Source organism: Dermacentor albipictus, chromosome 2 (genome assembly GCF_038994185.2).
Source record: "Dermacentor albipictus isolate Rhodes 1998 colony chromosome 2, USDA_Dalb.pri_finalv2, whole genome shotgun sequence".
Taxonomy (NCBI): domain Eukaryota; kingdom Metazoa; phylum Arthropoda; class Arachnida; order Ixodida; family Ixodidae; genus Dermacentor; species Dermacentor albipictus.
Genome location: NC_091822.1, coordinates 174,972,971 through 174,986,529, shown reverse-complemented (window position 1 = coordinate 174,986,529; position 13,559 = coordinate 174,972,971).

Here is a 13,559-nt window from a genome sequence, read left to right as displayed (position 1 = left end):
GTAGCAGTACTTAACCACAACAGTCAATGCTGCACAAGCTTGACTATAAACACGACACGCATCGAAACGGTGGCGGAAGCGGCTATAGCGTTAGCCATAGCCCAAACCAACGCATACTATATAATCAGCGATTCCCAGACGACAGTACGCAACTTCGCGAACGGCCGTATCTCAGCTGAGGCGCTAAACATACGCATAAAAGGCAAACCAACAAGGGAAGGCAGGTGCGTCCAAATCCTATGGACCACACCACCGACTCAACGGGAGAGGACAACCTTAACGCGGAGGCACATAACGTAGCTCGAGGACTGACTTTCCGATCTACGATGAACGTAGACCCCTCGACAGGGCCCTCCGAAGTATGGGAATAGGAAGACAGATTGACCAGGTTCAGCGACATCACCAACCATTACAAGGTGTAAGGATGCACTTATCCTCCACCCCATCTACAACTCGCTAGATCGCAAGCTGTCCAGTGGCGACAACTACAAACCAAATCCTACAAGAGCCCGATACTAATGCACGCTATTTATCCTGAAATATACACAACAGATAGATGCGAAGTGTGTGACACCAGAGCCACGCTACAACACATGCTATGGGAATGCCAGGAACTAATACAGGACAATGCGAGCGCAGTCTCCATCGACAGGCTCCGCGCGCGATGGCAGGCCGCGCTGCTCAGCTCAAACCTAGAAGACCAACTCTTGGCAGCCAAGCGGGCCAAGGCAGCAGCCGGGAGGCTAGAACTCTTGGCCGTAACCTCGGCGGGTGCCCCAGCCCACTAATTCGCCGAACGCGAATCGTTCTGATTCGAAATAAAGTTTTCTCACTCACTCATTGGTGAAACTCGGTGAATTCCATCGTAGAAGTGTGATGTGGCGAGGAAGTGAGTGAAGTTGTCGCGCAGCATTAGTTCTTGAAAGTGGTATAGGAACCCGCTGATGTTTTTGGTGAACCGAAGGCGCAGATTCATCGGCGCTGTCGTTGCCGACAATTTCGCAGTGGCTTGGAACTATTGAAATACAAAAGTGACAGTGCCCTGCTGTTCAAAGCTAGATCATTTGTACATGCCGTTTGGAAGTGGTCCACAAACTGCTGAGCTTGTTCTGTGAGTTATATCACACTATCCATCTTGTGGCAAAAGCGAAAATTGCCTGTCCAAGGCTTTCGGTGTTAGGGACATTACGTGAGTGTGAGACTTGGACGGATTTAAGGAGAAAACAACCGAAACTGATGGCAGGATGATCGGTGGTCCAAAGTAAAGGAAAATATGCAGTGAAGCTAATTTTTCATCTTGACAAATCAGTTCGGTCTGTATTTAACGATGGTATATACGGATTCACGTGAAAGGCAAAAATAATTACCTTGCTGGCTTGTGCTGCTACCTCCTTTCGAAAAGGATGCATATGTAATAATAATAATAATAATAATAATAATAATAATAATAATAATAATAATAATAATAATAATAATCAGCACCATGAGATAATGAAAGCCATTGCGACGGAAGCTAATGGAAAGGTATGGTCACCGTATCCTCGCTGTACCTATATAGTCGGCTGCCGCTGTCAAGCCGAACACGCACGCCAGAAAGAGAGACTGTCCTTAGGACACTAAGGGTTACATCGCAAACTATCCCTCTGCAGTCCTTTGTACACAGTCAAAAATTTCACTAGTTTGAAGCCATGCGATAGCCATTGTTGTGACGCCTGTTTCTCGAAGCTCGCCCGGCGTTACTTATTGGGTAGCGTGGCGTTGTCGGCAGGCTCCAGGCGTCCGGTAGACCATGGCGATCAGGCAGGGACGAGACGATTTCTAGTGCGAGATTTGCACGCTTTATTCAATGGTTGGCGAAAAATAAGAAGAAAATGAAGTGAAAAAGTACATTGCGGAGCCCCTTAAATAGACCCACTAAAACTGTAGGAAGGAACGAAGGAAATCAACTTTATTCAAGGTCCTGCAGGCCACGAGAGCTTTCGGCTCTCATAGAGTGGGCGTCTCCCTTGACGGAACCGGGAGGTTGTTTCCTTGCGGCGTCGTGGACCTGCTGAACGGCCCAGAGTTGGGGAGCGAGTTCTTCGCTCCGGATTGCTCTTTCAAACTTGCGCTTGTCCGGTTCGGAGTTTATGTGAGCTTGCGAGCACGGCCAGAGTAAATGACATGCATTAAGGGATGTATTGCAATTGGTGCGATAAGACTTGTCGTAGAGCTCAGGCATGTAATGGTGTAGTCTGTTCTGAGTGGGGTATGTGTCTGTTTGCAGCATTCTGAGTGTAACCGCTTGAGCTCGAGTGAGCGTGTGGTGTGGCGTGATATACTCTCTGCGTTGTAGGTAGTAGTGTTTAGTGATTTCATTGTATGTAGTGGGGGCGTCCTTATTTTCCGAGTGGTCGGGTGAAGCCGCGCGGTCTGTAAGCGCGCGTGCAGCCTCGTGTGCCACCTCGCACATGAGGCTGCGTGCGTGTTGTGTTGTTGCGATGATTTGTTGTTGCGACAATTCCATTGCCAGATTATAAGCTTGCCTTGATTGTTCGTTTGCGCTTGTTGCCTTTCGGCTGGTTCTCGCTTATTTGCCTTCTTCATTTTTGCTTTCTACTATGGTTGCGGACTTTACCGCCATTTTGGGTGTGGCGATATCGCTTGTTGCAGTGTTCCTTCAGACCATGGGGGAGGCGGGGAAGTTGACTGGCGCCGTGGAGGGAATAAAGATGGTTCTCTCAAGACCCTCGATCCTGGCGCCGAAGCCCTTCTCCAGCACCTGTACCCTGCTCGTTAGGCCGTCGACCGCCTCTACTAGTCTGTCGTGCCCCTTCTTTAGTGACTCGACATCAAATTGGAGTTGACTTAGGGTACTAAGGATCTTGTCCATTTTACCGTCTATGTCCTTGGCAGGCACGTCGCATTCCGTGGTCTTGGCCTTGCGTTTCTTGGTGGCTGGTGTGCCCGCGGGTGGGGTTTGACTAGTCGTTTCTGATTCCGCTACGCTGGAGGTATTCGGACTAGGTGAAGTGTCCATGTGCATGTCCTATGTCTGTGCATTTGGTATGCTGATTTGCGTTTTAAGCAATCTATTCTCGTTAGCCAGTTCTGTCATTGTGGGTCTGAGTTGAGCGTTTTCGTGCTCGAGTGCTTTGATTCTCTCTAAGATGTCTTTGTGTACATTATTCTCTTGCCGCGCTTGCAAGCTCACCTGAGAATGGTCCCTCAGTGGCCCGCAGTTAGTGGGCAGCGTCCCTGCCGTTGCGGAGGCTGGGATCCCGTTGTCGCCTTGACTCGCTGGGCCCAGCTGTAGGCTCCGGCCGCGGGTGCGAAACGCACCCCCGAGGTGGGGCGACCCCGGCTCCCGGGTGTGCGGGAGCGGCTCCTGCGACCTCTGCTGGCCGATCGAGATCCCGAGCTCCCTCTGGATCTGGAGCGTCCTCTGGGCTCGCGCTGTCCGTCTGGATGCGCGCCGCACCTGCACCGTTCTGCCTTAAGAGACTCGTCGCTTTTTCTCGAAGTTTCTTGGACGCAATGGCTGCCTGCTTGTTCTCGATTCTTCGCTTGCGTACCACGTAAGGAACCTGGTATCTGTTCTTGCATTCCTTGCTGGCCGTGGGGTGTTTCTCGCCGCACAGTGCGCAAGAGACCGCTTCACAAGCGTGATCTGCTCCGGGGTCTGGAATGCCGCAGTCCCTGCAAGTCTGCTTCTCCGGTGTGGGGCATACGTCTCCTTGGTGCCCTAGTTTGCCTCAAGCCTGACATATGGCGATCTGCTTCCTGTAGAGCGAGCATTCTACCCATACAGAGAGAGAGAGAGAGTTTAATGGAAGCTGATGATGTCAGCCCTCTTACATGCAGGGCATCCTATATATACTTGAGGTGTTCGAGATGCCACGAAAAAAAAACAAAGAATACAGGCAGAACAGAAGAGAGAGAAAGAAAAAAAATGTATCTAGATGCTCGTCAGGGAGTATATCTGAACAATGCGTAAGCATTTAGTATAGTAACGACGTGGCGCTGAGTGGTTGTGCGCTGGTGTGTTTGTACAATTGCGAGAACGACCTTGAAAGAGCCGTGAAACGGAGAAGCGCTATTTCAACACCAAACTGCTAAGTGAGACCTGCACAAGATGACGTATAGAAGAGGCGAGAAGCAATGTTCACGTGCTATATTGGCAGCGAGCTCCACCACTGGAAAAGCTGGCGCCACCGTGCATGAGGGATCACGTGGACACAGCGGCCACGTCGGCTGCTTTCGAAGCGCCGAAGCGAGATGAAAACAAAATTTTAAAGTCCCACCTGCGCCGCGGTTCTGATTAAGTGGTGAGGCTTTACCGCCTTGGGTGTCAACTTGACAAAATCTGATATTGCTATAATAATAGGTAGGGGCTGCCTTTGGAGGCGTGCAGCATGGTAGTCTACTGCTCGGTGCAGCAGTGCCGGACGTACGCAACGGAGCCCGGTGTCAGCCTTATTCACACGTAGCCGCAGGGCAATGAGCTGCATGAAACTTGGCTGGCGAAACTTAGAACCGGCAGACAGCCATCGGCTACAACTTGGGTATGCAACAAGCACAGACGTGAGGAAGATACGGCGTCCGCTCTGCGATGTTCTGAAAACGCGCACTGAGACGCCCGCCCGAGTCCTAATGTCATGACGGTTTGGTCTATGAACTTGTCGATGCTATAGATACTGGCAAGTTCAGTGGAGTCGAAAGGCAACGCTAAGAAGCACATTTAAAGGAAGCATGGCATATGGTCATGTTTGTGTTATGAATTAATGCACTGGATTACAAAAAAAAAAAAGGAGCAGCGGGAAATTGCACGCTGAGAACACCGATAAACATACAGTGCAACGCAACTCGAGAAATAATATTGAAAGGTCAAATAATTTAGAAGAAAAAAAAAGATTGAATCGTCGCGACGGCACATCACAGTTCCCGTAGGCGTCGAAGTCTCTACAATGAAATTATTTTTGAACAGCTCTGATAGCGTCCACGCAACAATGGTTGCTAGTGTACTGTCAAATGCTCATATGCTGCGGTCTAAAGCTCACGGTACGGTGCGAAAACGCGTTCACAGCGAAAGCAAAACTTTGTGCGCGTACATATATGCAGACGCGCAGTCGGTCGCTGCGAAACCGTGCGATCGCTGCATTGAGGCTTCGTTATATTACACTCCATTCAGTTATACAAACACTATAAGAACATATTTCACATAGTTTGCTCTCAGCGTTTACCGACCTTTCACGCAAGAAGCCAGTTCGGGAGACTCCATCGCGGCGACCGCGCGCAGTGGCGTTCGCTGTACGTATTCGGGAAAGATATAGCTTCTGTAAACGATTCTGGGCTTTAAGTTTGCCCAAGATTATTATATCGACAGCAAAAAACTTCCCTCGATTTGAGAGTACCTACATAAATGTCCAGGAGGACTGCCGCGTAGTGTTTTTTATTGAACGCCGTAAGCGAAACCTATATGAGGAGCGCGCCGCGTGATCCCTCATACTAAGGGAGGCACTTCCGACAGATGGAGACTCCGTAACTCCTCACCCCAGTAGAGAGCCCGCAGCGGATGTAGACGTGGGGTGAAATGACGCGGGAGATGTAGGAAATGAAGGAAATGTACACTCTAAGAAAAGTTTACGCCCTTTGGAGTGTATATTTGCCACACAACGATAATCGTCATCTCTCTTGCCTGCATTTCCTTTCTTGAAAACGCTGCGCTCGTTACTTTCCTGTCGGGAATGCCATGTCCTGTTTATTACGCGCATGTCGTTCGTTACGGGAAAGTACCGGGCTCGCCGCGCTAAAGAAAGGAAATGCGGACAAGATAGATGACGATTATTGTTGTGTGGCAAATATACACCCCAAAGGGTGCAACTGTTTTTAGAGTGTAGCTTTCCCTGGAACGTCGGTATCGGGCAGCGTCTGTACGGCGTCTTGTTTGTTGCGTACGGCAGTGTGTTGCTATAGTACACCGCTCTGCGCCGTGTCGTCCATTTTTTTCTGGTGTAATCTGTATTCACGCTGATACTCCGCATTCGTGCGTTTCCGTTCTTCATCACTAAGCGGTTGCGGTCGTCGTCTTGGCGCCGCCATTACGGCAAATGCGACGGCGCTGCGGTGACACAAACTGCTGCGGACGGCGGCGCAATGTGAACTGATGAGGCAAGCAAACTACTGCAGGTGGCAATGCGCCAGGTGTGCCGATGACGTTTCGATCCGAAGACAAGGCTGCTCCACATTTCTGGTGCGTGCCCGACTGTACGCGTCACGGGGTCGCAGAGACGCGATCGTAGTCTTCTTCCACAGTTGGCTGGCTCTATCGTCCTTTCTTACCTACTGCCGCCCGATTCATGACCGATCCCCCGTAGTGGCTTGAGCCATATCCGTAGGCACCAAACCAAACCAAACTTGAAAGCCTTCGTCTTACGCGAAGAAGGGACGGACAGACAGTTTTCTCGTTGGGTAACCATGGATAGAGATGCCTACGCATTTAAAACAAGTAACTACTATTATATAGAGAAATAGATTCCAGATGAGTAACAACTGTTCAAAGGATGTCTACAAGACCTAACTCGCGTATAAGATGATGCAATTAGATCTCTATAGGACGATCCCAAAGGCTGTGTTATCAAAGGTGGTGACTTGGTGGGCCGAACCTGACACCAGTGCACGATATATGGCTCCTTGCAAGGATTTTAATGCGGTTTGTAACTCCGTCCGATCCACAGTGCTACCGAAGTCGTGATTGGACCGATCCTAATAATCATCTCGCATTGTGGTCGTTCAGGTGTAGCATGTGGACCTAAGCTGCTTTGAATCTTTCTCCGTGTTTGGCTATCACGCAGCTGAGGTGCGGCGAGGAAAAGCACGAGGAACAGCTGCGATGTTAGCATGGAAGAGTACAAAGATGAACCACTTGCGTAGTGCCGCCGGTTTGCACGTCATAAATGGATTTCGTATTAATTCAGTACGACCCCAGAAGACATGTTCTAACGCATATCGAACGAAGTCGAATTGGGTGGTGCAATCCATCGTTCCGTTGCAGAGGCTGCTTTTAGAGGCGTTACACGTCAAGTGTTACGTGTCACACGTGTTATAAACCCATCCACCTGCACCTTCAATTATAACTATGCAACACACGCGACCACCACGCGCGTCTCGGTATTGAGAGTGTGGTGAAATCGGTCCAGAAGCTTTGCGTCCAGCGATTCCTAAAATGCGCGTGATCCACGTAACCTTTAACTGACTTATTGACGCTTCGCTTAGACGATTAAACGTTGTATTAACATAATTTAGTTGCCTGTATAATTAACTGTTAGCGGAATTTCCTGCGACACATATCCATGCACGTACGCTTAAACCACTAAGCAAAAAAAAAAGCAAAGAAAACATTTGATCTTCCGGGTGAAACCTCAGGCTCAGCACAAGTCAACAAGTAAAACAGCCGAAGGGAAAAGTCAACTGTACGATGTATAAGACAGCGCTTTACATTGAGTCAAGCTGCATCTGTCTCACACACACACAAAAAAAAAGAAAAAAAAAATCTGGCGTCCAATTCACAACCGCACAGTTGCGGAGGAGACCCTTATAGTGCTGTGCACAGACTCATTGCATGCAGACAGTGTGATTCTCTATTTTGCGAGCGTGGTGTCGAGACAAAGATTTAATATGCATATTTCAATAGGCGAAAACTGAATGCTGTTCTTAAGCTCTCTCAACCAAGAACTGAACGTAATGAGGAAATACGGAACCTGCCCTCGTGTGAGACTTAGCCGACTCAAAAGCGTTCTGCAAATGTAATATCTCCAATCACGCAATACACGTACAAGGAGCAATGGAACCGATTAACTAGCGCCTGCAATGCGGGCTCAAACCGTCGCAGCAAGTAAGCTCTCGGTACGGCAGCAAAGCATTTGATTAGATCTGGAGAGAGAGAGAGAGACGAAGAGGGAGAGGTAGGTAAGCTTGTACGCTGCTCTTTGTATTTCTTGACGCCGCAGATCGCTTCTTCGAGGGATATCATGTCTCGAAACCGTGAGAAGCGCTTGCGTTACCAATACATAGCGCTAACCCGTTCGTCATAAGACACTCTCCAGCAAAAGTTCGACCGCAAGAACTTATTGAAAATAATATAGTGCACGAAAAAAGAAAAGTGAACTCACGACACTACACTTCGAATGTGACTTCCAGCGTAGGGAACTAGAAAAAGGCTCCAGCTCCCCAGTTCTCACATTTGGTAGCGCAATCGTCTGTGAGAGAAAACACAACCGCACAGGGACACATCGACAGGCCGTGCTACCCTGTCAGTTAATCCTCGTACGTTTGTGGTTTTTGCACGCCGACAATTATGCTATCGAATATGCACTAACCAGCGCACCAAAGAGTTCCAATGCTCCCATGCTTAAACGAAAAAAAAAAACGTAATATTAAGGAACAAAGGGAAACAACATTAAATGTTTGCGGTTACCACTTGAAACGTTTCTAATGCAAACTTTGCCATCCTCGTTTTATAGAGCCACGCATCTGATTTCTTTCTATTTTCTCGTTTAACGAAGTAAAATAAATTCAGAACGGACAGGCCTTGGCCAAACCCGAATAAATGAATGCATGTGCGCCGATTGGCTGACATGTTGAGTGAATAAAACAAACGCCCAACACGGACGATATGCCGAAACTCAATATTATAAGCTCCGCCGGAATCTTTCGACTTCCCGTTCAAATCTACCCCCCCCCCCCCCCGTTTTTTTTTTCTTCCCCGGTAAGGGATAACGCTGTTGCTTTCTTTCGCCACGACAAACGTTGGCCGTTTTTGTTTGTTTAGTCTAGTTCCTCAAGGCTCGTCGAACGCACGCGGTGCAGCGAACACTTCGCAGCGATTAAAAAGCTTGTCGCCACACGTGGAGGATGCGAAGCGACGACGATGACCCAGTTCTTCCTCTTCCCGATTCCTTTCAGCGAGGAAGCGGCTAAACAGTCGAAGAGGGGTGACCCGCGAGGCCACGACGCTTTCACGCCTGTCGTGGTGTTTGGACGTGTGCGAGAGATATCGCATCTTTTGACACATGGTCGTCGTCGTCGTCGACGGTTTCTTCTCCTTTGGACGAAGACGACGGAGGGAGGCGGAAGGGCCGAAATAACAGATAGGGAAAACTAAAGAAGAAAGAGGGCGAAGCGGCGGAGAAAGCATGCGCGGTCGCATCATCTTCTCGCGCCTTCCTTCCGCAGAGTTTCACACACACACCCTCCACCATGCAACTTCGGCAAAACGTTTGTCCTCCTTCGTCGTCGTCGTCGTCGTCTTCGTCCCGTTATTCTTGCGACAGCGTCGGCTTTCTTCCGCCGGTCCTGAATGCGTGGCTAAGGAAAGGAGACGACGAGGTGGAGCAGAGAGATGAAGAGGCAGCGAAAAGGGGAGAAAGAGGGAGAGAGAGAAGAGTCCCAAACGAAGAGAGCGCGACCTGACTTCGCACCGTCTTTGCACGCTAGCGCGTGACTAAGCGGCTTACGCCCTCGTGGCAAGAGAGCGAGGTGGCGTTGGGGGTAATGTATGCGCAACGCGGGCCGGCCGAGGTGGTGGCGAACGCATTGCCCTGCACGGCATCTCGGAGTTGTTGCCGCGAGTTCCCCCGTCTTACTTTATTTCCTTCGACATTTTTTTTTTCTTCTCTTTCCCCGGCGAAGGCACCATCTGCATCGTCTTTGGCCACAGCGTGTCCTTCCCAGAGAAGACGTCTGTGCGATGACGAAGGCCTCCGACGCCGCTCGTGAATGGTGGCGCCAAGCGCGCGCCGTTTACTTTGGTCGGGGATCAAGATGGATGGCGATGTCCTCGCAGATTAAATCCGTTGAGGCGGAAAGAATAAAAATAAGAAGTGTCTCGGCGCGGACCCGTCTGCCTAAATGTGGCCCGTTGACGGCGGTCCTCCTCCCCGCCCGCTCCTCTGCAGTTGTTGGCCGTTTAAGCTCCCTTTCTTTCTTTCCCTTTCTTATTCTCTCTCGCGTCTCTGACTGAGCGCAGTTCTTCTAGACTTTAGGTTATCCCCCCCCCCCCCCCCCTAAAAAAAATATGCCCTCTAGATCGTCTGCTTTTTCTCCGTCTGGCGATTCTCGCGTTATCTTCTTCGTCGTGACCCGATTTCTCCCTTCTCGACTTTGTCAACCTTGAGAAACGGTTCACTGACGGGTGCTCGTGTGTGCAACCAGCTTTCACCTCGGCGCGGCATCACACCTTGCGCACACGGCTTCCCCGCTATAGCTGCTGCAGTCGCTGCAATGCGAAGCCATCACTGCGCGTGCACAATGGGGCGCCGACTCTTGCATGAGGCCGCGCTTGATAGCTGCGTCGCGATCACGTGCTGGGAGCTGTCGGCACGCGCAGTCCACGAGAAGTTGACGTGCTACCGCAGATCCCGACAAGCTGTAATGTATTCTCGGACACAGTCGGCATCGGAGGAAACACCGAAGCCCACAGACTGGCTGTAGAGATGCACATAAATCCTATCCTGTCACACTAAAAATGAATTCATGGTGGCTGAGGCCAAAATTAGAAAAATAATAAACAAAGCGATCACACATACGTCTATAACTAAGTTCTGGATTCTATGCCGTTTCATATATGAACGCCATCTTTCCACGCAGTTGACCCCCCCTTCACAGTTTCCGAGCACTGCTGGTGCTGGCCGTGACATGGACCCTCTGATCCATTGCCTAAGCTTGGAAGTGGCGTGTACAGGTAGCTTTTTTATGTTGTATACGACGTTCAGCTGTGCTTTGTTGTGCATTTTCGGTAGAACCTAGAACACGTTCTCGCAAGCTGTTCTAAGTTTGCGCAGAAAATGTGTGCTTTGACATCATGAGTCGATCGCCTTGATGCTCATTTGCGTGTAGAAAAGTTACTCATTGCAAGCACGAGCGTTACTGACCCTTCAAAGATTTCTAGAAGTGAGAAATTTTCGCGGAAACGATTGAGTAGAATGTTCAAACGTGATAAGCGCATTCTATTTTTTTTTTACCGGCTCTGGCCAGTTCAATGCCTGGTTTTATGTACCTTTATACTAATCAAATCCGTGCTTTCTTCTATGCGTTGATTTTACCTAGGTATGTGACTAGACTTTGTGTTTACTTTAGTGCACATATGTGACTGGAACTTGTTCTATTATAATTTCATTACTTTTTTATTATAATTTAGTCTTCTTTTTAAAATCACTATGTGAAAAGGAGTAGCGGGCGCCAATTAAAGGTGACAACATCTCCTAAATACCATATAATAATAATAATAATAATAATAATAATAATAATAATAATAATAATAATAATAATAATAATAATAATAATAATAATAATTGCTTGGGCCACGGAGCAATGCGTCATTACGACGATCCGCTCTAAGAGCCTTAATGGTCAGCTTCAATGAAAGTGACATTAGCGTCTCCTTGTGCGTGCTCTTATTTAATTCGTATTGTTTGGTTTACGTCATCAATTACTCTCAGTTTAATTGCAGATACTGCAGAACGTTCGATTTTGTTGCCGTTTATTATTTTCCTGAATGGGAAAATTGTCATGAAAGGGATGACAGGTTTCCCTTTGTGACAAATCGTGAGTATACATTGTGTGATGTAGAACGTATTAGTAGGACATTGACACTGTGTGACACAATGTAACGCCTTCGCAGACTGCGTGACAGCGCCCACAGAAACTGTTCAGTATTGTATGTGTGTGCGTTTTTTTTTTCGTATCCTTTTTCTCTCACATATAGCATCCCTTTGCCCTCCTCCGGTACAGAGTAGCCAGTAAGCCGACCGGAGAGAATCTTTGTTTAACCTCCTTGTCTGTATTCTCTCTCTCTCGCTCTCTCTCTCTCTCTCTTTCATTAACCTTGCCCCACCTTGCATGATTCCGCAGAACTGATTTGCTTCATTATTTTTCTATACTTACTGTTTAAGGACATTTGCAAAATGTGCCCTATTGTCACGAATATTTTCATATCTTCCAGTTTATAATTTTTTTATCCCTGAACAATTTATTGTTTCCACAGAAGGCACCGATGTAATAGTTGTCAACCTTTCCAACTTCATCTGTAAATAAATCATTCATAGACTATAAGGAATATAGAAAACAGACGAACAAATAAGAGAGAGATAACTGAAATCTGCAGTGGGTGAACAAAGGAACCCCAGCCCTAGGCCAACATTTCGACAACAGGATAAGTTTCAAGTTCAAAAGCAATTGTTTTGTACATAAGCCCCTCTGTAGAAATGTTGGCTTCGGGGTGAGGCTTCTTTTGTTCGCCCACTACTGATCAGCTTTTTCACAAGTATTTTGTATGAAACGCACTTGAACATGTAGGCCGCATGTGTACAATGCATGCTCCACCTTGTGCAGAATATTGCGTATTAACAATGCATTATGCATGTGAACAGTGAATGAACCTACGTGCTGACGTATTGTTAATAGACGCAAAGAGTCTAAGCCACGCTCGCTAGACCCAGTTTTGTTCAGCCTAGCTCTGTTTGGTCTAGCGGGATCCCTGTCACAGTCGGTCAGACTGCAATGTTACACAGATGACATTTGCACCTGGAATTCAGGAGTGACTCACCCGCAGGTTCGTGCAGGCTTATAAAAGGCCTCAACGCTGACGTACGTCTACTTATCTTCAGAGACAAGGCCTCGGCATCTCAACAGCAAAAATGCGCGTTATTCGCCTTCACCCGAAAATCGATGACAGGATACCCGGTGTCTATTAATAGCCAGCCTATCTCGCACAAGAGAACCCATCGATCTTTATGGACCATTGTCGACGGCCACCTCTCGGGGAGTCCCCATGTGAGCTACCTAAGGAAGAGACTTCTCTCGATCAGTCACCTTTTCAGAACAATCACTGAAAAAACAAGGGGACCTTCGGTTTGTTCTATGCCCCAAATGTACAAAGCGCTCTTCGTCAGTTTCTTGCGTTACAGCAGTACCGTGCTGTCAAACACCTGGAAGACAAATACAAGACTGCACGCAAGCCCAAACGCTTAGAACAAACATGTCTTAGTTTGCCACAATGTGCCTCGACAGCCGCAACAGTTACCGTCACCAGGGTTCATCCCATCAGTACGTATATAGCCACCTACATGCTTTGAACTCTTGTCTGATACCTTTTTCGGCTCGAGTCTGACTGAACCAGCCTCGCTTCTCTTTCAGAAAGTAGAGCAGACGCAACATTTTCAACAATTGTAGCTTCCTATACCGATCCTCTCTTCCATCCAATTTGATTCCTGCAGCAAGATCACCTTGTCCTTCGTGGTGTCTCCGGTAAGTACAAGAAGTCCGACTTACCAACTTGTGCCCTGAATCAAGCCGCTCTACATCTACTGCATGATTCCAATCGAGTTTACATTTATACCGATGGCTCTTCGACTCTAACCAGCTCTACTGGTGCGGTAGTCATTCCGTCGATGTCAATCTACAAGAAGTTCAAGATCAGCCACGTCACAACATCGATGGGGTCCGAACTTGTCGCCCTCCATAGCGCAGTGCTTTATGTGCACTAAGAGTCATCAAATCACTGGGCTATACTCTGGGATTCA